At 49.7% G+C, this 26,940-nt stretch overlaps 1 protein-coding gene and 1 pseudogene across 5 annotated transcripts in view; one reads left to right on the forward strand and one right to left on the reverse strand.

Moving 5' to 3' along the window:
- The window catches only part of NPHS1 (NPHS1 adhesion molecule, nephrin), a 258,041-nt gene that overhangs the window by 221,438 nt on the left and 9,663 nt on the right, over positions 1–26,940 (forward strand). The window lies entirely within an intron of this gene.
- Positions 3,433–3,551, reverse strand: LOC147035578 (5S ribosomal RNA; annotated as a pseudogene).

The raw sequence follows: 26,940 nt of genomic DNA on the forward strand, positions 1-26,940 counted from the left end.
TCTGAAAAAAACACAAATGGGACAAGGAAGAAACAGACAGACAGAGTAAACCGATCGTCCCCTCCGGTGAAACCGTTAACGGAATAATAAATCACGATGCTTTACCATATGATGGTTCGTGTAAAAATAAAGAAATTCATTAATTATGAAAGCACATTGCTGGGACCCAGCTCATTCATCAATTTTGGATCCACCTTATGGTCACTGGTTCCATCATTCCTGGGATTGCAGCTGTGTCGCTGATGCAGTGCCCCTGTAGGAAAGGGCATGAATTTGAAAGTTGGTCAGGGTGCCGGTGATAGCTCGCCAACTCTTTGCGAAAGACGGGGGTGGATCTTCAACATCTTCGGTGGATGTTGGATCTTCAACAGCCACAAACTAATGCTGGCAGAAGAGACAGGACGAATCTCCACAATCAATGTTTCCCCATCATCAGGGGACTGTCAAAATACACTCCACGGTGAACAGTGTACATTGATCGTATATGGACAAGGCAGAAACCAAGTGAGACACGGGGGCTGCAGTGGGGGGTGAGGAGCAGATTCTGGGAATGGGCAGTGAAGGAAACATTTCTTTATCATCGGCTCATGGTGTGTGTGTGTGTGTGTGTGTGTGTGTGTGTGTGTGTGTGTGTGTGTGTGTGTGTGTGTGTGTGTGTGTGTGTGTGTGTGTGTGTGTGTGTGTGTGTGTGTGTGTGTGTGTGTGTGTGTGTGTGTGTGTGTGTGTGTGACAAAACAGAAGTTAGATCGCTGGATTATGAGACAGCAGAGCTTATGCGATGTTCCATGTTTGAACCCGACCATGCGTTTCACACAGAACAAATCACTGGCTGTCGCACGTCACGTGATCCACGTGCTGATGACATTATTAAATAAACACGAGCTCCCTTACAAGGAATTTTAATACAAATAGAGACCATTAGGCCGATCAAGGCTGCGCAATGATGGTCAACCAATGATTGTTTGTCCGTGCTCTCGTTTTTAAATGTAATTCACAATCAAACCAGGCTCAGGAGAATCACAAACACGTCTTTTCCCAATTATATAAACATGAAGGGGAATAATGAGTGTGTTCTGTTGTGACTAAAATAAAAACAAGCCGGTAGGTGACGAGGGATTCGCAAGGATCGAAGCGCTGGATCCGATGCTTTTCATTCTGACTGATCCACCGACGAAGACTCATTGCCATGACGTTTTGGTTCACATACAATTGTTCCTCTGCCTGGCAAGATTTTTCCTATTGCGTATTTTGCCAACTCACACTCGTAATAAAAAACGGTAAATAGACACCCTATTTTTGAAGGACTACTATTTGAAAAATAATGGTTTGCTGGTTCGTGCTGTGGAGCCTCGCGTTGCAGACACACACACACTCACACACACACACACACACACACACACACACACACACACACACACACACACACACACACACACACACACACGGAAAAACCCGATAAATTTCTCTCAATGATCTTGTTTGACCACACCTCCTGAGCCACACAATATTTTTTTCATAAGCCACGCCCACTTTCCATAAGCCACGCCAACTTTCCTTCGCCAATCCCACTTTAAATAATAAATAATTGGTTGTGGTGTGTGGGTCGTGGAATCGTTTTCGGGAAATAAATAAATAATTGAAGGTGGTGTGTAGATTGTGGAATCATTTACGGAAAATAAATAAATAATTGGAGGTGGAGTGTGGGTCATGGAATCATTTTCAGTAAATAAATAAATAATTGAAGGTTGTGGTGTGCATGGTGGAATTGTTTTCGGAAAAGAAATAAATAATGAAAGGTGGTGTGTGGATCGTGGAATTGTTTACGGTAAATAAATAAATAATTGGAGGTAGTGTGTGGGTCGTGGAATCGTTTTTGGTAAATAAATAAATAATTGGTTGTGGTGTGTGGGTCGTGGAATCGTTTTCAGTAAATAAATAAATAATTGAAGGTGGTGTGTGGATCGTGGAATCGTTTACGGGAAATAAATAAATAATTGGACGCGGAGTGTGGGTCGTGGAATCGTTTTCGGTAAATAAATAAATAATTAAAGGTGGTGTGTGGATCGTGGAATCGTTTACGGGAAATAAATAAATAATTGGACGCGGAGTGTGGGTCGTGGAATCGTTTTCGGTAAATAAATAATTAAAGGTGGTGTGTGCGTCGTGGAATCGTTGACGGAAAATAAATAAATAAATAAATAAATAAGGTGGTATGTGGGTCGAGGAATCGTTTACGGGAAATAAATAAATAATTGGAGGCGGTGTGTGGGTCGTGGAATCGTTTTCGGTTAATAAATAAATAATTGGAGGTGGTGTGTGGTTGGGGCATCATTTACTGGAAATAAATAAATAATTGGAGCTGGTGTGTCGGGAGGAGAATCCGAAATGGTAAATAAATAAATAATTGGAGGCGGTGTGTGGGTGGTGGAATCGTTTTCGGAAAATAAATAAATAATTAAAGGTGGTGTGTGGATCGTGGAATCGTTTTCAGTAAATAAATAAATAATTGGAGGTGGTGTGTGGTTGGGGAATCATTTACGGGAAATAAATAAATAATTGGAGGTGGTGTGTCGGGAGGAGAATCCGAAATGGTAAATAAATAAATAATTGGAGGTGGTGTGTTGGTGGGGAATCGTTTTCGGTAAATAAATAAATTATCGGTTTGCTGGTTTGTGCTGTGGAGCCTCGCGTTGCAAACACACAAACACACAAACACACACACACACACACACACACACACACACACACACGGAAAACCCGATAAACTTCTCTCAATGCTCTTGTTTGACCACACCTCCTGAGCCACACAATATTTTTCAGAAGCCACGCCCACTTTCCATAAGCCACGCCCTATTTACTCTGCCACTCCCACTTTTCATCAACCACGTCCACTTTCCCTAAGCTCCGCCCACTTTCCGAAGACCCTCATAAAAAATGACGGTGAATAGACACCCGATTTTTGAAGGACTACCATTTGAAAAATAAAACCTCAATCAAAAATCGGCTCGAGTAAAATTTTCTAAATATCTCGAAATGTTTAATTCTGAAGTCTCGCTTCTCCACATTCAAAACTGAAGGACAAGTATTGAAAATACAGTACGCGGTTTTTCGGCCGCTGCACAGCAACGGGTGGTTGCAAGGCAACAAAATTAAAATGCACACAATCCCAACAAATACTGCACATGTTGGCAAAGTTTCATCGAAATCGGTTCGCTGGTTTGTGCTGTGGAGCCTCGCATTGCACACACACACAGACACAACACACACACACACACACACACACACACACACACACACACACACACACACACACACACACACACACACACACAGAAAACCCGACAATAAGGGATATCGAGCATATATAGCGAATCCAATCTTGTCATTCGTGGATGAGGGAAAACAAAGGGTGACTCCCCCTGTGGGGCAAAAAGCCTACAACACCCAGTGTTCCGAGGCGGTCTCCCATCCAGGTACTAACCAGGCCTGAACCTGCTTAGCTTCCAATATCAGACGAGATCAGGGGCATTCAGGGTGGTATGATCATAGGAAACAACAACTTGTCATTAAAACTTCATGAAGATGAACAGTAACAAAGTAAATACGCAGAGAAACATCATTTTGGCTTTTCAGCTCCTTCACAGACGCCGTCACTCTAAAAAAAAAAAAAACATATTCACATGAAATCAAACCTGAGGAAGAAGAAGCGGCACCATCACAAGATGATTGACCAGCGAACCATCGTTTCCTTCCTTCCAACACTCCAATTGTTCAGACGTAAATCCATTGGAGAGGAATTATGTCAAACACGAGGAAATCAGGAGTTTCTCTGCAATACAGCACTCACTCTTTCTGGAACTCCAACACAATGTCAGTTTTTCTAACAACACTTATAAAAACACGTAATACCATGAGTTTCCTCACAAGGAACTTCAACACACAAGGAGGACAATGGACCATTCAAGTCTGTGTGATGATTGCTTGTTTGTTCTCTTTCTTGGTCAAGTGTTGACGATCAAGTGAAGCAAGGAAGCAGCACGTACCATTTTCAGTTTTTCATGTGACTCGACCGGGGTTCAAAGCCCTGACCTCCCAGACTCAGAGCAGATACTCTGACCATGACCAATCCAAGTGTGGTTGAAGGCCCCCTGTGGCTCAAACTTCATGGTTGATTCTTTCTCCTTTGTGAAAGGGTAACATGAGCAACCATCACACACGAATGATTACAACAAAAAAAAGAGCAGAATTTCTCAAAAGAACTGCACAGAACAGATGTTGATAAAAGCTCAAGGGCTTGGTGAACAAGAGTGTGGATGAACTGGGATGGAGACCGAGTACTAATAACGAGGCAAAGACAAAGAAATAAAGGAACAGATTTTTTAGAATGACAGGACGCACAGATAAGTGCAGGTTCTGTAAAGATGATACAAGAGTCACCTTCTTTCAGGATACAAAACACGAAAGTCAGAACAACGGTATGAACAAAGGTACAACAATGTTCACAGAATAATACATCGACATGTTTCCAAAAAAAACACCAATATCCCAGTCCCTGATTTACACGTCACATAATAGTGGGGCAGATAACAGCAATTTTTGAGAGGAATCGTGCAAATGATGATACAAGCATCAAATTTAGCACATTTGTTCTCCAGGGGATTCTAATCAAATCTGCCTGATTGGCCATTTGAAAATCCAAATTTCGAAAAATTTGAAAAAAAAAAAAATTCAAAAAAGTCAAGATCACGAATCAATGTTGGATGCGGCTGAGATTGGTGAATATTTCAGAAACATCATCAAAGATGTTCCAAGTCTGCCATGCAGTTTTCTTCCCTTTACCGCGGAAGGCAGACACGACGTCACATCCAGTGAACGCATGGAAGTATGGGATCCCTCTCGCTTTCTCAGGCCCTACTGCAGAAACTACCTCATGGACTGGAATCCATCGCACATTGGCTCCTTGGCCAAAGGCAATCCACATGTTCTCAAGACCTAGTTCCTGTAAGGATGGAAGTACAGTTATTGTTATGACGAGTACGTCCGTGTCATTAGCCTTAATGATAATGGACTTGCTACCATCCGTCGTTGCATCCCTGGCGTGTACAAATATTCGAGTGTCAGCTTCTTCATGACAACATGGAGACACAGCATCCAGTGACTTCCTTGTGTTGCTAATGGCATCTTCTCCTTTTGTGACAATGACTGTGCTTGTCGTCTGTGCTTCACACATCTTTTCCGCAAGGAAGTGAAACAGCTCAGTCTTGTTGCTGTCATCTCGAAGAAAGATTCCCCAGTTACTTGGGGTCTTACTGGTTCCTGTCACTCTTCTTCTGATTCCTTGCCCCCTTTTCGACCTTGCCTCGGACTTCAGACTTGACTTCTTGCACACATCAAACACTACGTCCACCCTCTCGTACCTGGCACCATAGGATTCCACCTTTGGGATGATGTCTTCTTTCGCATAGACATCAAATATCTTTGAAGTGCGTGGAGGTAGGGCATTGATAAGTGCTGAGCCATCAATGATGACTGCATCTCCCCTGGGTTCTCTATCTGGGATGTTCACTTGCACTTCAAGAATTTCAGGCAGCTGTGACTTCAAATTTCTTTGAAGTTTTTTTTTGTTTCTTCAAATTTTTCAAAATTTGGATTTTCAAATGGCCAATCGGGCAGATTTGATCAGAAAGCTCTGCAGAACAGAAATGCCAAATTTGATGCTTGTATCATAATTTGCACGATTTTTCTACTATCTACTACAACAATAGATAATGATGATGAAACACTCACCTGTGACTCAGCAATATCTTATGGATTTTTGCACACCGAATCCACTCCATCAAGTGTGAATAATGAAAACAAGCCCCTGTGTATAGATATAGAACGGTACAAACAAATCAAAATGAAACGAGGTCATGTTAAAATGAGGTGTTCATGAGTCACATCACAATCGTCTAAATGTGTTTGAACCCAGAGTGGTCAAAGTACCAAGACCTCAAAATGACAAGAGAACTTGGAAAATGAATACAAAGACATCACAGCACGAAGACGTGACTGGAGTCATAAAAACAAAACAATTCACAGTTCACTTGTAAAAGATACCATGACGAACTAGAACGGCACTGCAGAGCACGTACCTCCGCCAAGCTGAACAGTTTCCCTTTCATTTCCCACTGAAAGGCCGGATCTGGATCCGGAACTGAACCAAAATCTAATCGGCTTGTTCTTGTCACCGAACCAACTCATCCACCTCGTGTTCTCATAAACTGGACATAACTTTTTGAAATATCGTGCTGTATATCGTTTTTGGCCCTGTCTCTCAATGGTGAAGAATCACTTCACCCTTTGAACCCTGAGCTTGTTGGACTATCGGCTCCCCGACCCTGGGCTCCCTGGAGAAAATCCGGCCGTTTGGGTGTACGGAGGTTTGAATAGCTTCCGGAACACCGGCCGTTTGGGTATACGGAGGTTTGAATAGCTTCCGGAACACCGGCAGTTCCTTCAATTCATTCTGTCCTATCGTCGGTCCTTTTCCCTACTTCGTTGTGTTCCCAATCTCTCCCATCAGTCTGGCCTCGCTCTCCCTCATCTCTTCCCAGACACCGATCCTACACTCCATTACCTCCTCTCGCTCCGGCGCCATTTCTCTGCCCATCACTTCACTCATCTCCCTTTTTATTTTATCGCCCATCATGTCCATTTTACTGCTGTTTTCGTCCATTTTTCTGCTCGTCGCGTCTATTCTGCTGTTGTTGTTTTGATCCATGAATTGCCTCAGGAACATCGTCGAGTCATTCTCCGGCTGCACTGGCTGCGATAACCCGGCGTTCTGTGCTATCCGGCGCTGCATTTTCCTGAAGACGAGGGTGGAAATTATTTTCCATCTCTCCCATTGCTTCCTCTTCACCCTCCATTGCGACTTTATGCGGGTCCTGGATCAATTCCTTATCCATATTTACATCGTCGACATGGCCCACCGGAGCCTGCCCGTGTTAGTCCGCCATTGTCCGCACCAATAAATTTAACTAAAATTTAGTCGAACAGCTCTGAATTTTGAGATGAGTGAAATCCACCACAGATCAACCACCTGAGACCAATTTATTGATCAAGAGGTTCGAAAAATATCCCACTACTGGAAACAGTTTGTTACTCGGGGTTTCATCCCCGCTTGTCCTCGGAAGAGCCGGACCTGGGGCCACCGCTCTCGATTAACTTTGTGGTATGGTGGGTCTCTTTGGAACCACGAACGCCAATCAATAAACCACGAGTTCCAGTGTCTACCATCTAATTATGCCGTTTTACTGGAGGTCACGTGGTTACCTGAAAGGGGAGCACGCCCTCGGCAAAGCACCAATCTTTTCTTGCTTAGATCTTAATTAGGGCGGCCGAGCGTTTAACTGCCGGTGCGTGCCAACTATTATTGGTCAATTTGTGTGGTAATTCCCTCCCAGTCTATCGAGGTATCGTTTTTGGCCCTATCTCTCAATGGTGAAGAATCACTTCACCCTTTTAACCCTGAGTTTGTTGGACTATCGGCTCCCCAACCATGGGCTCCCTGGAGAAAATCCAGCCGTTTGGGCAAACAGAGGTTTGAATAGCTGCCGGTAAACCGGCCGTTTGGGGATTTAGAAATTTGAATAGCTTGTGCTAAAATGGCCGTCAGTGTTCAAAGGGTTAAGAAAATTAATGAATTCTCGTATCTGGATCCGGTTTCAGATGTACACCAAAACAGAACGAATCCTTCCTTCTCTCACATCCAACCTGTCCAACAAGTTTCGGCTGAATCCATTCACAGGTTTTTGAGATATCGCGCTGTATATAGTTTTCCGGCTCATCTCTCATTGGTGAAGAATCACTTTAAAAATTATCAGATCCACATCTAGATCTCCAGCAAAATCGAATCAGTTCGACCCTTTCACACACCCAACCTGTCCAACAATTTTTATCATAATCTGTTCACAACCTTTTGAGATATTGTTTCTGGTTAATAAACTGAAGGTTTTTGGAAGTGCAAAGAAGATGATTTGTGTTCCACAGTGTTTATATATATATATATATATATATATATATATATATATATATATATATATATATATATATATATATATATATATATATATATATATATATATTGTTACGAATTCGCCGGTTCGGACAGCCACACACGACCGCTTAAGGCCCAACCGCAGTCGCGAGTCCACCAAAACCCGGAATTCAGTCGTAGCTTCCGGACAACTCCGGAAACCTGCTACGGATGCCTTAACGCACCATAAACTGTCAATATTCTGTCCATGCGGTACAGGGTTAATCGCCAAATCTCGATATACCTCATTATCCGCCCAGACAGAAGTACCGAGAATTTATACCTCTACGGAACTCGAACGGAAATGAGCCGTTAAGCACGCCCGTTCCGTGTGCGATGCCGAGCGGTTTTAATCGCCAAGTTCCGTCGGACCAATTGACCACTTTAATTTGGCTTTAATAGCCGGCTAATTTCCCGAACGCGCCGTGGAAGTCAATGGGAGGAAATGACGCAACGAGCAGATTGACATTCAAACAATGGGGGCATTTATTTATACAGGCAAGCAATCAATGGGGGGGAAGGGGACATGACACAAGCAAAGCCGACAGCCGGTGTCTATTTATTATGAACCGGCACGCACTTAACCACAATTCTACTGAAAACGACAAGGCGCCACAGAACACTTTCATACAACCCCAGAAAAGAAACGGGCTCGTGAGCCTTTATTCCAACTCGGAGCCTGGGTGACCGAAGGCTCACAAGAGGCCAGGCAGGTTACCTGACCGCCGCTTGTGACGGCTTGAAGGTCTTTGGGTCAGTGACCCCGGATGTTCCTGTTTGGCCCTTGTGTCGCTACGCGCCAGTCGCTTAGCGGCCGGGCGGCTTGAGCAGCTTGGCGAGCGGATTGCTCGGTTCCCCTCGGTCGTCCGGCCTCCACTGCGGCCTGGTCGGTCGGGCCTGGCCGGCGACGCGGTCGGAGGAGTGAACGGGTCTTTTGCTCTTTTAGAGTTGATGCTCTTTGGGCTCGTTCAGTACCTCAGCGTCGCTCGACCGTCTCAGAGCCGTTCGCCCTGATCATGACGCAGCTGCTCGACTCCAGAGAGGGACGAATATCCCGAGTGCCCGCTTCTCCGTGCTGCTGCCACCGTCTGCCTCCTCCCCCGAATGCGTGCTCTGTGTGCCTTCCTCTCCTGCGACTGCCCGTCTCAAGAGAGCGATGAATCTGCCGAATAAGTCCCGAACTCATTCGAGCTCCGCCCTTATATTGGCCCGGGGTGAGCCGCCGTTCGACATCTCACCTGAGGCTGGGCTCCACCCACTTTTCACCTCCGACCTCTCACCCCTGGTAAGCCTCACTGGGAACCCCATGTTCGACGTCATGGGTTGATGTCGGGGAAACCCTCGTTTTGATCCGATTATGCAAATCGGCTCGCGCACGGCGGTTCGCCGCGGCGCACAATAGCGGCTTGAGCAGAGGGGGTGATGCTTGTCGGACAAGGGGGCGTGGCGATGCGTGTCGGACAAGGGGGCGTGGCGATGCTTGTCGGACAAGGGGGCGTGGCGATGCTTGTCGGACAAGGGGGCGTGGCGATGCTTGTCGGACAAGGGGGCGTGGCGATGCTTGTCGGACAAGGGGGCGTTGCGTTGCTTGTCGGACAAGGGGGCGTTGCGTTGCTTGTCGGACAAGGGGGCGTGGCGTTGCTTGTCGGACAAGGGGGCGTGGCGTTGCTTGTCGGACAAGGGGGCGTTGCGTTGCTTGTCGGACACGGGGGCGTTGCGTTGCTTGTCGGACACGGGGGCGTTGCGTTGCTTGTCGGACACGGGGGCGTTGCGTTGCTTGTCGGACACGGGGGCGTTGCGTTGCTTGTCGGACACGGGGGCGTTGCGTTGCTTGTCGGACAGGATGGGGGTTGCGTTGCTTGTCGGATACGAAGGCGTTGCGTTGCTTGTCGGACACGGGGGCGTTGCGTTGCTTGTCGGACACGGGGGCGTTGCGTTGCTTGTCGGACACGGGGGCGTTGCGTTGCTTGTCGGACACGGGGGCGTTGCGTTGCTTGTCGGACACGGGGGCGTTGCGTTGCTTGTCGGACACGGGGGCGTTGCGTTGCTTGTCGGACACGAGGGCGTTGCGTTGCTTGTCGGACACGGGGGCATTGCGTTGCTTGTCGGACACGGGGGCGTTGCGTTGCTTGTCGGACACGGGGGCGTTGCGTTGCTTGTCGGACACGAGGGCGTTGCGTTGCTTGTCGGACACGAGGGCGTTGCGTTGCTTGTCGGACACGAGGGCGTTGCGTTGCTTGTCGGACACGAGGGCGTTGCGTTGCTTGTCGGACACGAGGGCGTTGCGATGCTTGTCGGACACGAGGGCGTTGCGATGCTTGTCGGACACGAGGGCGTTGCGATACTTGTCGGACACGAGGGCGTTGCAATGCTTGTCGGACACGAGGGCGTTGCGATGCTTGTCGGACACGAGGGCGTTGCGATGCTTGTCGGACACGAGGGCGTTGCGATGCTTGTCGGACACGAGGGCGTTGCGATGCTTGTCGGACACGAGGGCGTTGCGATGCTTGTCGGACACGAGGGCGTTGCGATGTTTGTCGGACACGAGGGCGTTGCGATGTTTGTCGGACAAGAGGGCGTTGCGATGTTTGTCGGACACGAGGGCGTTGCGATGTTTGTCGGACACGAGGGCGTTGCGATGTTTGTCGGACACGAGGGCGTTGCGATGTTTGTCGGACACGAGGGCGTTGCGATGTTTGTCGGACACGAGGGCGTTGCGATGTTTGTCGGACACGAGGGCGTTGCGATGTTTGTCGGACACGAGGGCGTTGCGATGTTTGTCGGACACGGGGGCGTTGCGTTGCTTGTCGGACACGGGGGCGTTGCGTTGCTTGTCGGACACGGGGGCGTTGCGTTGCTTGTCGGACACGGGGGCGTTGCGTTGCTTGTCGGACACGGGGGCGTTGCGTTGCTTGTCGGACACGGGGGCGTTGCGTTGCTTGTCGGACACGGGGGCGTTGCGTTGCTTGTCGGACACGGGGGCGTTGCGTTGCTTGTCGGACACGAGGGCGTTGCGTTGCTTGTCGGACACGAGGGCGTTGCGTTGCTTGTCGGACACGAGGGCGTTGCGTTGCTTGTCGGACACGAGGGCGTTGCGTTGCTTGTCGGACACGAGGGCGTTGCGTTGCTTGTCGGACACGAGGGCGTTGCGTTGCTTGTCGGACACGAGGGCATTGCATTGCTTGTCGGACAGGATGGGGGTTGCGTTGCTTGTCGGACACGAGGGCGTTGCGTTGCTTGTCGGACACGAGGGCGTTGCGATGCTTGTCGGACACGAGGGCGTTGCGATGCTTGTCGGACACGAGGGCGTTGCGATGCTTGTCGGACACGAGGGCGTTGCGATGTTTGTCGGACACGAGGGCGTTGCGATGTTTGTCGGACAAGAGGGCGTTGCGATGTTTGTCGGACACGAGGGCGTTGCGATGTTTGTCGGACACGAGGGCGTTGCGATGTTTGTCGGACACGAGGGCGTTGCGATGTTTGTCGGACACGAGGGCGTTGCGATGTTTGTCGGACACGAGGGCGTTGCGATGTTTGTCGGACACGAGGGCGTTGCGATGTTTGTCGGACACGAGGGCGTTGCGATGTTTGTCGGACACGAGGGCGTTGCGATGTTTGTCGGAAATGATGGCGTTGCGATGTTTGTTAAAATAAAGACAGAGAAAGAATAACGGCTCCCTCAAAGATTCGCAGCCCGGCACACGAATGATGCCCTTTACACATCGGTGGGGATTCTAACCTGAAACACTTACTTATCTAAATAACTGATCTTCGGGGAACCTGAATGATGTTCTGTGAATTTCCACAACACTACTCCCTCCCCCTTTTACAGACTCGTCCCGAGTCGTCGAATTTTTGTGTGCCTTCATGTGTAAGTTCTCCCCTAATACGTTTTACCTTCGGATCCCTGAGTGCGACATTTTGTGTATCCGTGTCCCAAAAATAAATAACCTCTGGGCTGTGCAACTAACTAAACAAACTCACTCATTCAGACAACTTATCTACAATTGTCGGCGCTACGACAAACATGCAGGTGAGGTTCCATGTATTTACAACTTTCGTATATCCTTATAATTTTACACTAAACCATGGCCCAGGACTGATGGACTCTGTGGGAAAGAACGCATAGCAAACATCAACAGTTATTCAGGTGGGTGAGTGCTCAGCAGCTTGAAGGCAAGACGTCTTCGGAGCCGTGTTCAAACCGGCCCCCTTCTTCCTTCTTTTTGTTTGTTATTCTTCAGCTGCTGAAGGCAACTCACCCTAACCCGGTGGCTCTGCACCGTCCCACAGGCCATTTATGAAGCAGGGAGCCAGGCTGCCCAATGCAGTCCCTGGCTCCTCCCTGCGATGAACTGGAAGGACATGGACGCAAGCAAAACACAATGGACAATGGGGCTGCCTGCAGGGCTGTCCCCGCAACTTGCGCGATGATCCTGGCACACATGGTGATGGATGGATACAGGGCAATGCAAACAAGGGCTTGCAGACATGGGGTTGTGGCAAAGGCAGGCAGGCAAGGCATGGCAAGACAGGCCGCTGTAGCACAAACAGACCGGCAGGTGAAGCTGGCCGGCCTCTCTCGTTCTGGGAGGGAGTGCGGTGGTGCCGGCCGCTCCGAAGGCGGGCTCGGACCAAGCCTACCGTCTCCCTCCAGCTATCGCCTTTGCCTGTCTCTGTCCATACCCACTCCCTTAATTTGCACAACAAAACCAAATTTCGCCCCATCTTATTTTTATTTTTCCTTTTCATATTTCCGTCTCCCTCACCCCCTTTATCGTCCTTGGCCGGCTAACCTATCATGACACCTAGCCAACTCCCAACCCCTACGTTCCCTTCCTGGAGGGGAATAAAGGAGAGGCTAGCGTCCTGTCTCGAGGCCCAATGAAGCCTCAGAATGGCCTCCCTCAGATCTCAGCGATCTTTCATCATGGTGAGTCCAGCGGCCTACCAAGAGCGAAGGGATGGATGGTGCGAAGGGGTACATTTCCCTATCTACCCTAACATTTACCACACTTTAAACTGCCCCGGGGCTTTCCAAAAACGCCTGTCACTTAAACTATTGGTTCTACCAACGAAGATTACCATCGCCTGTGTTGGTGTCCTAACATATTTCGGCCGAGCCCTCATATTTTCTCTCATGCCCTTGCACGGCTTCGTGGCTGGGCAGCGTGGCTCACTTGGCAGGAACGTTCCCTCTGCCGAATCTCCAACCATGGCACCCCCGGGCCCTCAGGCTGCCTCCGAGCCTACAAGCTCCCTAAGATCCGGGGAGTGCCCTCCACGGCTACTCTCTCTCTCTCGATGCTCACGTGGCAGGCTGGCGCCACGGGCCCCTTTTCCCCGGGTGCCCACGACTGTCCACGCGGCCATTGGCGCTACGGGTCCCGCTTCATACAGGCCCACCCGTGCCCACTACGCTATCCCGGCCCCTCTTGGGCCCTTGGCCTACCGCGGCAGACTAGTCCGGTGCCCAGAGTGCCCACTAAGCGATACTCACCGTTCACAGCCAAGCTCCCAGCCCGTCAACAGGACTCCTGCACCCCTCCAAACGGGTTTCGGGCCTACACTCGAACCAGCAGCAAAACGACCTCCATTTTGTAAATTTGGCTCACCCACAAACTGACTTTACTCTGACCCCAGGGTCCCTTGGGTGGGAATCACTCCTCTCCCCAATCACTCATCGCATCATGCATACCACATTCACTCCATTCACACAGGCCCACTGGCGCTCACTCATTCAACATGTTTCCTTTCAATTCATTTCATCGCTCACATCACTGAACACTGCCATCCTACGAACTAAATCCCCTAACTATCTCGTGCTCCCTCGTCATCCCTTAAACTCACGCACGTTCCTTTTAACTCAACGTAGCTAAGCTACGTCCCCTCTACACATTCAATGTCTGTCACAGTCTTCCATAAATCCAAAAATCCATTCTAAATCTAAACTAACATTCCCACTAACGAACCATTCACGGGCTCCATGAGGAACAACCCATGTCCCCATGAAGCCAGTCTAACTTTACTAACCCTTTCCACTAACTAATGGTTCCTGTGCCCAAAACGGGTGGTCTCCTCCCCCGTCTGGGAATCCTGTATACCCGAAGTGGCAAGGCTTGCTTTTCTCTTCTTTTTTTTTCTTTGCCCACCAGCGCGGCAATTCACAATCCGCGCTCTTTTCCCGTGACGTCATGGCAGCTGTTCGCACTTCGCTCTCCTCGTCCCTTCCTCTCGGACGGTAACATCTGGCAGGGATTTCCCTCCTGCCGGATTCCAACCATGCGTGCAGCCATGACGTCATCCTGCGCACCACAAGCAAGCCTCGCGTTTGGAGGGGTTCCCCACGCGAGCCCATGTGCTCCGCTCGCCCGTAACCCGCGCCGCGGAATCCCCGATGACGTCACTCGCACCCCGAAACCGCGCGATTTCTCGCGTAAGCCAGGGCACGCGTAATGTATCGGGGAAACTGCTTCGCGCGCTCTGCGAACAGAACGTGTGGCGCAGGCTACACGGAGCTCGACACACACGCTCGCCTGGAAAACCCGTCCAATCCGAATTCAACAATTTCCAGCCTAACTTCTGTCCGTCCGCGGGGTCTGCTTGTATCCACCGCAGGCGTTTCCGGACCGGATTTCACTTGTGTAGGCGCGCATGTGGCGGCCTCGTGTGAAGCACGGCACGGACCTCGCGAGCGCTGCTGTGCGAATCCGGCGCGGTTCCCAAAACAGCTACGGCCACTACACGGCCCTTGTCTATTGTCTGGCGCTGTCTTCGTCGCAATTCTACGCACGCACTCCCGCGTGCCATGACGCTTACCCACCTCGCCATGACACTTGGACACGCGGTTGCGTTTTCCCGCATACCAACCGCCATTTCCCTTTCATATCGCGCCCTCTCACACACGCCTTTTCACTCAAGCAATGCGTACGTTTCAACACGCATTTCGACACATTCGAAACCACACACACCGGGACAATCATGTTGGGGATTCACGCCACCACAAGGGGTACCGGGGTTTCTATACCCCCCAAGCTCCGCGTGCACCCGTTCACATCAGCCATCCCCTCGACCTCGTTCGACGCGATCGGACCCACCTCGTTACGATCTGCTTCAATGGGGCATAGAGTCTCCCTCTGTTCCTGGAGGAGGCCATCCTGATGCTCGCACCGGGCCACATCATTCCGCCAGCTCACCCCCATTGTCCCCCACTATCTCTACCTATGTGTGCTCGTCTTCTACCTCATCCAATTCACTCTCTATCTCCAGTGTCTGTTTTTATTTCCGTTGTCTCTGTTGTTTTTTTCGTCGTCTCCTCGTGTTTCGCCCTACACGTTTCAATCACCTCTTTTATTGTGTCGCCGTTCCTATCAATTTTTCCGTCACCTCCACGTGTGTCTCCCTAATTATTGTGACGGCGTCCCTCGGCACGACCTCACCAGTCTCCATTGCGGGACCGACACAATCCACTCTCCTCGGCTCGTTCCTCCCACCACGCGGCGGCGCCATCTTGTGCTCCACCATCCGCGTTTTGTCGCGCGCAATCGCCACGATTGCCTTCAAAACCGCCTGCAGGCTTCACCCCAATGCACTGCGTCTCACCCCGCAGCATTTGCATATTTGCATCCATACTTTGCGCATTCGCATCCATTTTGGGTTCCATTTCTTCTTTATTCGTTTGCATGAAGCCTCTCATCGCATCCATGTTGTTTTTCATTTCGCGCGTGTTCGTTCATTTCCCCCATCAACGCCTCGAACATTCGTTTTACGTCAAGCGACCCTGTGGCAGCCGATTCGCCATTTTCGGGCGCGAATTCGCCAAGGGTCGGGGAGGGGATTTGACGGGGGGGGGGAATTGTCATACACTGCCACCCCCGCCGCTGCGCCCATTCCGGACTCTGAGTTCGGTTGTGGGGGAGAAAGTTCGACCTGCATGGTGGTGTCCTGGGCCTCTGGTTCCATCAACTCTACAATTACATCTATCTACTCCCTCCTGCCACTGCTCACCTTGAGCTGCCATTTTGCATATCGGGAATAAAAAATTTGAATACTCACAATTTGGAGGAACACGGAGGGTCGCTTCGCACACCCTTGATCCGGTTTCCGTGAATTTCGTGTGGAGGCAGAAAAGTTCTCATCCCGCTCCTGAACACCAGTGTTACGAATTAGCCGGTTCGGAAAGCCACGCACGACCGCTTAAGGCCCAACCGCAGTCGCGCGTCCGCCGAAACACGGAATTCAGTCGTATATATATTCTGTCTGTCTATATATATATAAACTATATATATATATAGTTTATATCTATGTCATGTATATATCTATGTCAGTATATATATAAACTGTCAATATTCTGTCCACGCGGTACAGGGTTAATCGCCGAATCTCGATATACCTAATTATCCGTGCAGACAGAAGTACCGAGAATTTATACATCGACGGAACTCTTCCGGAAAGGAGCCGCGAAGCGCGCTCGTTCCGTTTGCGATGCCGAGCGGTTTTTATCGCCAAGTTCCGGCGGACCAATTGACCACATTAATTTGGCTTTAATAGCCGGCATATTTCCCGAACGCGCCATGGAAGTCAATGGGAGGAAATGACGCAATGAGCAGATTGACATTCAAACAATGGGGGCATTAATTTATACAGGCAAGCAATCAATGGGGGGAAGGGGACATGACACAAGCAAAGCCAACAGCCGATGTCTATTTATTATGTACAGGCACGCACTTAACCACAATTCTACTTATAAAGACAAGGCGCCACAGAACACTTTCATACAACCCCAGAAAAGAAACGGGCTTGTGGGCCTTTATTCCAACTCTGAGCCTGGGTGACCGAAGGCTCACAAGAGGCCGGGCAGGTTACCTGACCGCCCCTTGTGACGGCTCGAAGGTCTTCGGGTCGGTGACCCCGGATGTTCCTGTTTGGCCCTTTGTGTCGCTACGCGCCAGTCGCTTAGCAGCCGGACGACTTGAGCAGCTTGGCGGGCGGATTGCTCGGTTCCCCCTCGGTCGTCTGGCCTCCACTGCGGCCTGGTCGGTCGGGCCTGGCTGGCGACGCGCTCTGAGGAGTGAACGGGTCTTTTACTCTTTTGGAGTTTATGCTCTTTGGGCCCGTTCACTACCTCAGCTTCGCTCGACCGTCTCAGGGCCGTTCGCCCGGACCACGACGCAGCTGCTCGACTCCAGAGAGGGACGAATATCCCGAGTGCCCGCTTCTCCGTGCTGCTGCCACAATCTGCCTCCTCCCCCGAATGCGTGCTCCTGTGCCTTCCTCTCCCGCGACTGCCCGTCTCCAGAGAGCGATGAATCTGCCGAATAAGCCCCGAACTCGTTTGAGCTCCGCCCTTATATTGGCCCGGGGTGAGCCGCCCTTTGACCTCTCACCTGAGGCTGGGCTCCACCCACTTTTCACCTCTGACCTCTCTCCCCTGGTAAGCCTCGCTGGGAACCCCATGTTCGACGTCACGGGCTGGTGTCGGGGAAACCCTCCTTTTGATCCGATTATGCAAATTGGCTCGCGCAGCAGTGGTTCGCCGCGGCGCACAATGATGGCTTGAGCAGAGGGAGCGTCGTTTGTTGATGATGGCGTTTTTGTCAGAGATGATGGCGTTGCGATGTTTGTTGGAGATGACGGCGTTGCGATGTTTGTTGGAGATGATGGCGTTGCGATGTTTGTTAAAATAAAGACAGAGAAAGAATAATGGCTACCTCAAAGATTCACAGCCCTTTACACATCGGTGGGGATTCTAACCTGAAACACTTACTTATCGAAATAACTGATCTTCGGGAAACCTGAATGATGTTCTGCGAATTTCCACAACCGCAACAATATATATATATATATATATATATATATATATATATATATATATATATATATATATATATATATATATATATATATATATATATATATATATATATATATATATATATATATATAATTCAATTGAAATTAAAAAGTTTTGACGGCTGAATAAAAAATAAAACATTGATTTGGAAGTTCACCGCCGTTTATGTATTTAGGAAAAAACCTTCTTTTCCACCACCTTGTTGAACTCGTGAAATTAGTTATTCATACCTGTTGTTTGTGTCCTTTATACCATCCCTAACAACTGAAAGATCCCCGTTTGGTGTGATTTTTTTGACTACCAGACAGACAGATTGAAGGAATTGCTTTACCCCCCTGTGCGCAAGCGTGCACAACACGAGACACCGTACATTATTTCCAAATCCAGAGCCAAAGTACTGTTGAACTGAAGGTTCGTGGTCCGATTCGTGTTCAAAAGAGAACATTCAAATTCAATGAAGATATTCCTCGATCATGGACTGACGTTTGTAGACGGACAGACATACAGAGTGGATCAATTGCTTAACCCCGCTTTACACGATGTCCACGAGATAATCTTACTAAAACACTCAATTTTGTGTCTGTCTCTCTGTCTGACTGTGAGTTCACCGCTGTACATTCGGTGGTTTAGCCTGGTGTTGGCGTAGTGGTTAGGGTAGCGGCTTGGGATCCAAAAGGTCCTGAGTTCAAGCCCCATTGGCCGCTTGAATTAATACACACCAGGAGGTTGACTCAGCCTGTCATCCTTCCGAGGTCGGCGAAGTGAGTACCGGTGTACTGGGCCCGGTGTATGCCCCGGTTAGAATAGGTGTACCATATCCCTGTGTCGTAAGAGGCGACCAGGGCTGCGTCAGGAAGGGCATCCGGCGTAAAAAAAAACCTCTGCCAAATCATTATGCGGATCATTAACGGATGATCCGCTGTGGCGACCCCTAACGGGAGCAGCCGAAAGACGAAGAAGAAGTACATTCGGTGGTTATTTATCCAATCGCAACCACACTTGACAGGGGGTGTAAAGGTCACACGATGGAGGTTGAAGCGATTTAACTTCCCGCCATCCCCAAGGAGGGGGTTCCACCTTGCACAAACTCCGTGTTGAGGTGTATAATCGGTTATCATGGCTTTCCGCACACCTTCCGGATGTAAAAAAATATTATAACCACAAACGTTTCAATCAACTCTGTCCAACGAAAAATTACATTTTTAAACAGTCGTTGTGAAACTGAAGTAAGTTTCGAAAACTCGACGTGATTAAGGCATTCCATACTTATGGCGTCCCCCTCAGAGGAACGTCTCAGAGCAGTCTTGACTTGCTCGGCCTCGATGTAAGCGGAAACAATCCTTACCAATCAAAGCTGCTCACATGAGTCTTCACACATAATTGATGAAGGTTGAATGATGCAGGTTGTTGTGATTTAACTTGTTCTCCTTCCCAATGTAATGTTCTACATTGGGGATTGGCGGGCAGGGAGTCCATGTTGAGGTGTACGTCGGTGTTAAGATAGCTAATGGTGGCGTTTTTCCAAAGTCATTTCTTAAAACAAGACGAAGACCAACACCAAGAGTTCTGGCATCTATCTGTAATTCCAGCAGGTGTGTGTGTGTGTGTGTGTGTGTGTGTGTGTGTGTGTGTGTGTGTGTGTGTGTGTGTGTGTGTGTGTGTGTGTGTGTGTGTGTGTGTGTGTGTGTGTGTGTGTGTGTTTGTGTGTGTGTGTGTGTGTGTGTGTGTGTGTGACCGCTGTTTCTTGACAACCACTGGTCTGATCTAATTGAAACTTGCCATGTATATTGCTGGGGACCTGAGGATGTGCCTTTTCAAAGTTTGATATTAATCTGACAAGTGCTTCCCAAGTTATGGCCATTTATTTTCCAACCAATGACATGACACGTTGCTGTGACCATTTATTTACCAACTAATGACATGACACGTTGCTGCGTGGGCCGGTGCGTGGCTGGCCGACGATGACGTCACGGGCTGTGCTGGTTACATGGCAGCGAATGTCATGGCAAGCAAAGCAGGGAGGCAAACTTGATTTTAATTAACTCTACGTGTGGAAGTGTGGTTGTCACGAGAACGAAGGAACGGCCTGTGTGGTTGTCATTTCTGGCTCGCAGTTTGAAATATATTTTTTGCACGTACGGCCACGCACATACGGGCACGTGAGAGCGAAGGAACAGCCTGTGTGGTTGTTTTTTCTGGCACGCTATTTGAAAGTTTTTTTTGTTGTTGTTTGCACGTACGGCCACGCACCTACGGGCACGCACTAGTCCATCTATAATTCCAGCAATATCTGTGTGTCTGTGTTTGTGTGTCTGCGACCGCTGTTTCTCGACAACCACTGGTCCGATCGAAGTGAAACTTGCCAGGTATATTGCTGGGGACCTGAGGATGTGCCTTTTTAAGGTTTGATATTAATCGGACAAGTGGTTCCGAAGTAATGGCCATTTATTTATCAACCAATGACAACACGGTGCTATGACGTCACAATTTTTTTTTTTTTTTGCACATCGGGCCATGCACGTACGGACCCGCGAGAGTGAAGGAACGGCCTGTGTGGTTGTAGTTTCTGGCATGCGGTTTGAAATTTATTTGTTTTTTTGCACGTACAGTCACGCATGTACGGCCATGCACGTACGGGCCCGCACTCGTAATATTAATGTTGTTACAAAACAGTGTTAATACTGTTGTGGGCCGGGGTTCGGTGGCGATAAACGACCACGAGGTGGAGCAGTGGAGTCGTCTCTCACCGAACACCCGGAATTTAGGTCGTGACTCTCGGACAACTCCGAAAGGTCACGGGTCACTTGGAGGACCGGGGTCGCCAATATTTTGACGGCGTGGGGTAGGGTTAATTGCCCAATTCCAATTTACCTAAGTACTCACGCCGTCCAACTACCGGGGAAACCACACACTCGGCCGACTTTGACAGAATCGACTCGCTATCACCGACTCGGATCCGGTGTAACCGAGCGGAAGTTACCAAAGCCGCGCTGGACCAAATGAACAATTTACCGGCCCAAACGGCCTTGCTATTTCTCAAGTCCGAACCATGCTTGGTCAATGAAAGAAAACACAAACAACGAAATGGGACATTTAACGGGGGATTTATTTTACAATAATATTCGGGGAGGGGAGCAAACAGAGCAGAGTTATCCGAATAAAAGGCAGGCAATGTACAATGAGCAAAGAAAAAGCACTGAACAATTCTACTTACAGGACGGCGCCACGCGTGCGCACGCACACACGTGTGCCCACACAAACACACACACAAAAGAGATGGACCTCGTGGGTCTATTTTTGGCCTATCAGCTCGAAGGGAAGGCGAGCTGAGGGCAGAGGCCGAGCCGGGTACCTGTCCCGCCTCGTGCGGTCACACTGACCCGAACCACTGGTGGGACTCGAACCCACGACCTGAAGGTCACGGCCCACGAACAAGACCGCTCAACCACGACCACCACTGTCTCAGACCGCTCCAACCACGACACACGACCATCTGCCACAACAGACTGCTCAGAATCACCACGATCCTCCTGTCTGCCGTCCACTCGTCTCCCACAACCACTCTGCCGTCACCACGATCACCCGGTCTCCCAAAAACTGCTCCTCACAACCATTCTACTCCTCTTTTGGTGTGAGGGGCCTTTTCTCCTCGCCACTCGCCTCCTGATTGGCCGGGGGGTTTCGGACAACTCGTGGTCGCGGTCGCTTGGACGAGCTCACGGTGGGTGGAGGGAACCTCACCACTGTACGTGACATGATGCACGTGGGCGATGGCGTTGTTGTTGTAGTTGGTGATGTGGAGGATGCAGTTGTTGTAGATGCAAAAACCGAGCTAAAAAAAATAACTCGTAGCACACACATGTAATTCCCATTAGACAGAAGGAAGGATTCTAAAAATAAACACGTACTTATCGAAATAACTGAACGACGGGGACTGTGGCTGTTTGTGTGCACAAGGTTTCCAAATCCGTAACAATACGAGTAATGTCCCCTTTCACCAAAGGGTTTTTCCTCCTTGGACAAACGCCGTGTTGATCGATATAAATGGCTCATCGTGGGGAGAAGAGGGAAAATCCCATCAGGATTAAAAATATTGTTACGGATTCGCGCCCGCCGGCGTGCTGACGGTCACGTAACTCGAATCGCGGCACGTCGCCCACCGGACGGACAATCCAGTCGTGACCCTCTCGGACTAACGCCGGGAACCAGTCATGGGTGGACCTTTCTGTCTCACCGCGATCGAGCCAATCAGCCCCCGCGTGGGATAGGGTTGCTCGCCAAATTCGACCTACCTAAGTACCCACACGGAGGGTAGACCGGGCGATCGCACCTCGCCGCAGGTCGACTTCGGACACGGGCCACTTAAGCGACCCGTTCCGTACTATCGGGATAACCGAGCGGTGTTATTCTTCGACCTCGACGGTTCGATTAATTATCGGGCGTATTCAGCCCACTACAAACCCTTTACGTGAAGCAAGATGAGGATTCAATGAAAGAAATGACGAAGCGAAGCGGGAAACAGTTCAACACAAAGCACATTTATTCGCGATGAACGGAAAGCACACACATTCAATTCCACCAAAAGCACATAGAAAAGAAGAAGAAACAATGCAATTTTACACAAAAAGCAAATGCAATAATGCAGATCTAATACCGATTATGCGAGCACACGGCAACGCTTATACAATTTTACTTCACAGACGGCGCCGACAACACATACCCAAAACCAAGAAAAAGAACACCCTCAAGGATGAGGCAGGCCTGAGGCCGAGACCGGGTCGGGCCTACCCGTCTGGTGATGAGACGCGGAGCGGCGATGGTGCCTCAACTCCGCGGGCCTCGCGGGGAGTGTCTGGTAGGGGGTGGGAAGGGGGCCCCTTTGGTCGCACTATCTCAGCGCGGGGGGAAACAGGAGGGGGTTGCTGATGCTCGGGGGAAAGGAGGATTTCTACTCTGTCTCGAGTCCCGCGACGAGCGTGTCCACCTCGACCAGGTCGCGCCGTCGGCCTCCCTGGTGTGCAGCTCCCGGCACGACGCGAGCACCCCCTCGTCTGCCCTCGCCGCCTCTCCACAGCTCCGTCCTCTTCGCTCCGACTCCAACGCGACGACGACGACGACGACCAACAACCAATTCTTCCTCTTCCCAACTCCACCGACTGCGAAGTCTTAACTCAGCTCTACTGACGAACGCGGTCGCTTATATAAGCCCCGTGGCTTCGCCTTTGACCCCCTGCCTTCGACCTTTCACCTCGCTCCCCATTGGCCCGAGAAAAAGTGGGCGTGAATGCATTTTGATCCATAAATTTGCATATAGCGATCGCCCTCCAACGCCCTGGAGGCGGGGCCAAATCGCCCCTCGCTCACCGATTGGACGGAACAAAAGTGGGCGTGTGTCGTTTTTGATCCGTTTTTGGAGCTGAAAATCCGTGGTTTTGTACACGCTGTTCGGCGCGCGCCCTGCACGAGTCCAACACCGGTACCCACAAGCGGCGCAAGAACGGTGGCGATGCGACGGTTGCGAGGTGTGACGGGAAGCGGCGCCGCGGTGGGTGGTTGATGTTGTGGTTGGTGGTGGTAACAATGGCGGTTGGTCCAAAATAAAGATAGCAAAAGAAAAACGGCTATCCTGAAGAGTCGCAGCACGCATAAATGACATGTATTCCCACTAGACAACGGGTTTGGGCCTAACTACACATATACTTACCGAGATATCTCACCTAAGGGACGTGAATGGTGGTTTGCGAATTTGGCAACCACAACAATATAATAAACCACAAACACTTGAGGTTATGTTTTTAAATCGTCGCCACTGCTGTTTAACACGTCACTGAGAGAAATCTGGTGGAATCCCGACATCATTGAGGGAATCACGAGCCGAGAAAATATCTACTGGAATCTATAGACCCACGAGAGGACAAAGCAGGACCCTGTGGCTGACGTCAGGAACGGACGGACTCGTGATATTTCAATAAGTTATCAACAGCACAGTTGACATACATTTTATCAAAGCTCAGCAAAACTAGTCATTTACACAATCACTTTTCCAGAAAGCACTTCTTATTGAACATGTTGGGAAATCCTGTGTCACCACAGTTCATCATGATGTGACAATTTGTCCGTTTGACAAACCAAGAGAAACACGTGACGTAAACAAATAGAAGATCAACACAGTTGTGAAAACGAACTCTGTTTTTCTGTCCCAACTCAATGTTTTTTTCCGGTAATACCTTATTTAACAGACTTTCTATTCTCTCGCACCCCTCGTGTGGACTTCATGAACCCGATGAGCCACCTCGTGGACTGAAACCTATTACAACAAGAGTAAGAATCCCTTTGCAACACATGTCCCTCACCGGTCCAAATGAATGTTCAGGAGAAATAAATTTGTCTGCGTTTAACACATGGTCGAGCCGAAACCAGAGCCATCATGAAGAAGAAGAAACTCTACTCCACTGTTTCGTTCGTTTCGAGGCTTTGCTTATTTCATATTAAAAATAACCCGATGGACATGTATGAAGCAAAAACATGTGTAAGGCTTATGTACATATATAATACATCGTCGTTATACACCTGAGATCATTCCACTTACAACAGGCATGGAGTAACACCCAGGCAGAAGGCCTGAGGCCTGCCGAGCTGTGGTCTTTCATGGCATGAGGGTGCATTATTTTTGGGGGGTGGAGTCAGGGCAGTTGACCAGCCAATGGGTGTAAAGTAGTTGGGCGGAGTCAGAGCAGCTGCACACTGACCCATGGATAATACATAATTGTTGTGGTGCCGGGTTCGGAAGCGAGGACGAACCCCAGACGGAGTAGTTGGGCCGTCTCCTACCGAACACCGGAATTGAAAGGTCGTCACCCCGGATAACTCCGGAGTCGACGGGCCACTTAAAGGACCGTGGTCGCCAATATTTCAACGGTGTGGGGTAGCGTTAATTGCCTAATTTCAATACACCTAAATACCCACGTCATCCAACTACCAGCGAAAACCACACCCTCGATGGACCTCAGGCGGAACGGGCCGGTTACCGAGCCCGATCCGTGTGTAAACCGAGCGGGGATTACCAAGATCCGTCGGTCCAAATGAACAACTTACCGGCCCAAATGGCCTCACCAATTCTCAATACGCACCGTGCTCGGCCAATGAAAGAATGCGACAGACAACGAGCTGGTACATTGAACAATTGGGGGGTTATTTATCGGGGGGGGCAGGGGAGCACAAAGAGCAAAGAGCAGAGTTATCCGAATCAAGAAATGTAATGCACAATGAACACAGGGCACTTAAACAGTTTCTACTTACAGGACGGCGCCACGCACACACACACACACACACACACACACACACACACACACACACACACACACACACACACACACACACACACACACACACACACACGCCCAAAAGAACTGGACCCCATAGGGTCTTTATTTTGGCCTTTCAGCTCGGAGGGAAGGCGAGCTGAGGGCAGGAGCCTACTCTTGCACCTGTCCGCCTCGTGCGGTCTGGTCGAGCTTGTCCAGTGGCGGGACTCGAACCTACCGCCACAACGCAGCACAAAGCACCAGGGACGAGGGAAAGAGCGTCGGACGCCAGCCAGCACGAAGGCGGACGAGTGAGAGATGACGAGACGACTGGCGATCGAGCCCGAAACAGCTTCCTTGATCAGACCACACCAGGCGAGGCAGACGCGCACAGCCATACCGAACGCACCGATCACACCGCCTCTCTTGAGATTCCGGATTTCTTTTTTCGCCACTCGCCTCCTGATTGGACGGTGGCATCGCGCGATTCCCTGGCCGTCCCTCATTCGACAGGCCCATGGTAGGCGGGGCAACTCCCACCTTTCTGGGGCGGAGTCGGAGCTGAGGCGATTGAGGCTCCGCCTATCTCCTCACCGAAGGCCACGTGCAAAATGGCGATGGTGGAGCGAGGCGATGGTCCGCTGTTGTTGTTGTTGTTGTTGTTGTTGTTGTTGTTGTTGTTGTTGTTGTCGTTGATAAAAACCTAACTAAAAAAATAAACCCGCAGCGCACACATGAAAGTCCCTTTAGACACAGGGGATGGATTCTAACTATACACATACTTATCGAAATAACTGAACCCAGGGACTGCTGTCTGTTTGTGTGCAAATGGCTTCCAGATTCGTAACAATATTTTCTGAGTCTAAAAAGGGCAAAACTGTGTGAATAATAGACGAAACACCCTGAAACTCTTAATGTTTCTGGAACTTATCATAATAAAGCCATGTACCAACTTTCAGTTCAATATGTTAAAGGGTACGCAGACAACGTCTCATGAAAAACCACAAATGAGACAAGGAAGAAACAGACAGACAGAGAGTAAACTGATGGGATTACAGCGGAGTTGCTGATGCAGTGCCCCTGGAGGTGGGGCAGGAATTTTAAAGTTGGTCAGGGTGCCGGTGATAGCTCGCCAACTCTTTGCGAAAGACCGTTGGATCTTCAACAGCCACAAACTAATGCTGGCAGAAGAGACAGGACGAAGCTCCACTATCAACGTTTCCCCATCATCAGGGGACTGTCAAAATACACTCCACGGTGAACAGTACACATTGATCGTACATGGACAAGGGAGAAACCAAGTGAGACACGGAGGCTGCAGCGGGGGGTGAGGAGCAGATTCTGTGAATGGACAATGAGGGAAACATTTCTTTATCGGCTCATGGTGTGTGTGTGTGTGTGTGTGTGTGTGTGTGTGTGTGTGTGTGTGTGTGTGTGTGTGTGTGTGTGTGTGTGTGTGTGTGTGTGTGTGTGTGTGTGTGTGTGTGTGTGTGTGTGTGTGTGTGTGTGTGTGTGTGTGTGTGTGTGTGTGACAAAACGGAAGTTAGATCGCTGGATTATGAGACAGCAGAGCTTCTGCGATGTTCCATGTTTGAACCCGACCATGCGTTTCACTCGGAACAAATCACTGGATGTCGCACGTCACGTTTTCCGCGTGCTGATTACATTATTAAATATCCCTTATTCAGATGACGTCACCGGTC

The sequence above is a fragment of the Eptatretus burgeri genome, chromosome 1 (assembly GCF_056783735.1).
Source record: "Eptatretus burgeri isolate ZD-2024b chromosome 1, Ebu_testis_v1, whole genome shotgun sequence".
Classification (NCBI taxonomy): Eukaryota; Metazoa; Chordata; class Myxini; order Myxiniformes; family Myxinidae; genus Eptatretus; species Eptatretus burgeri.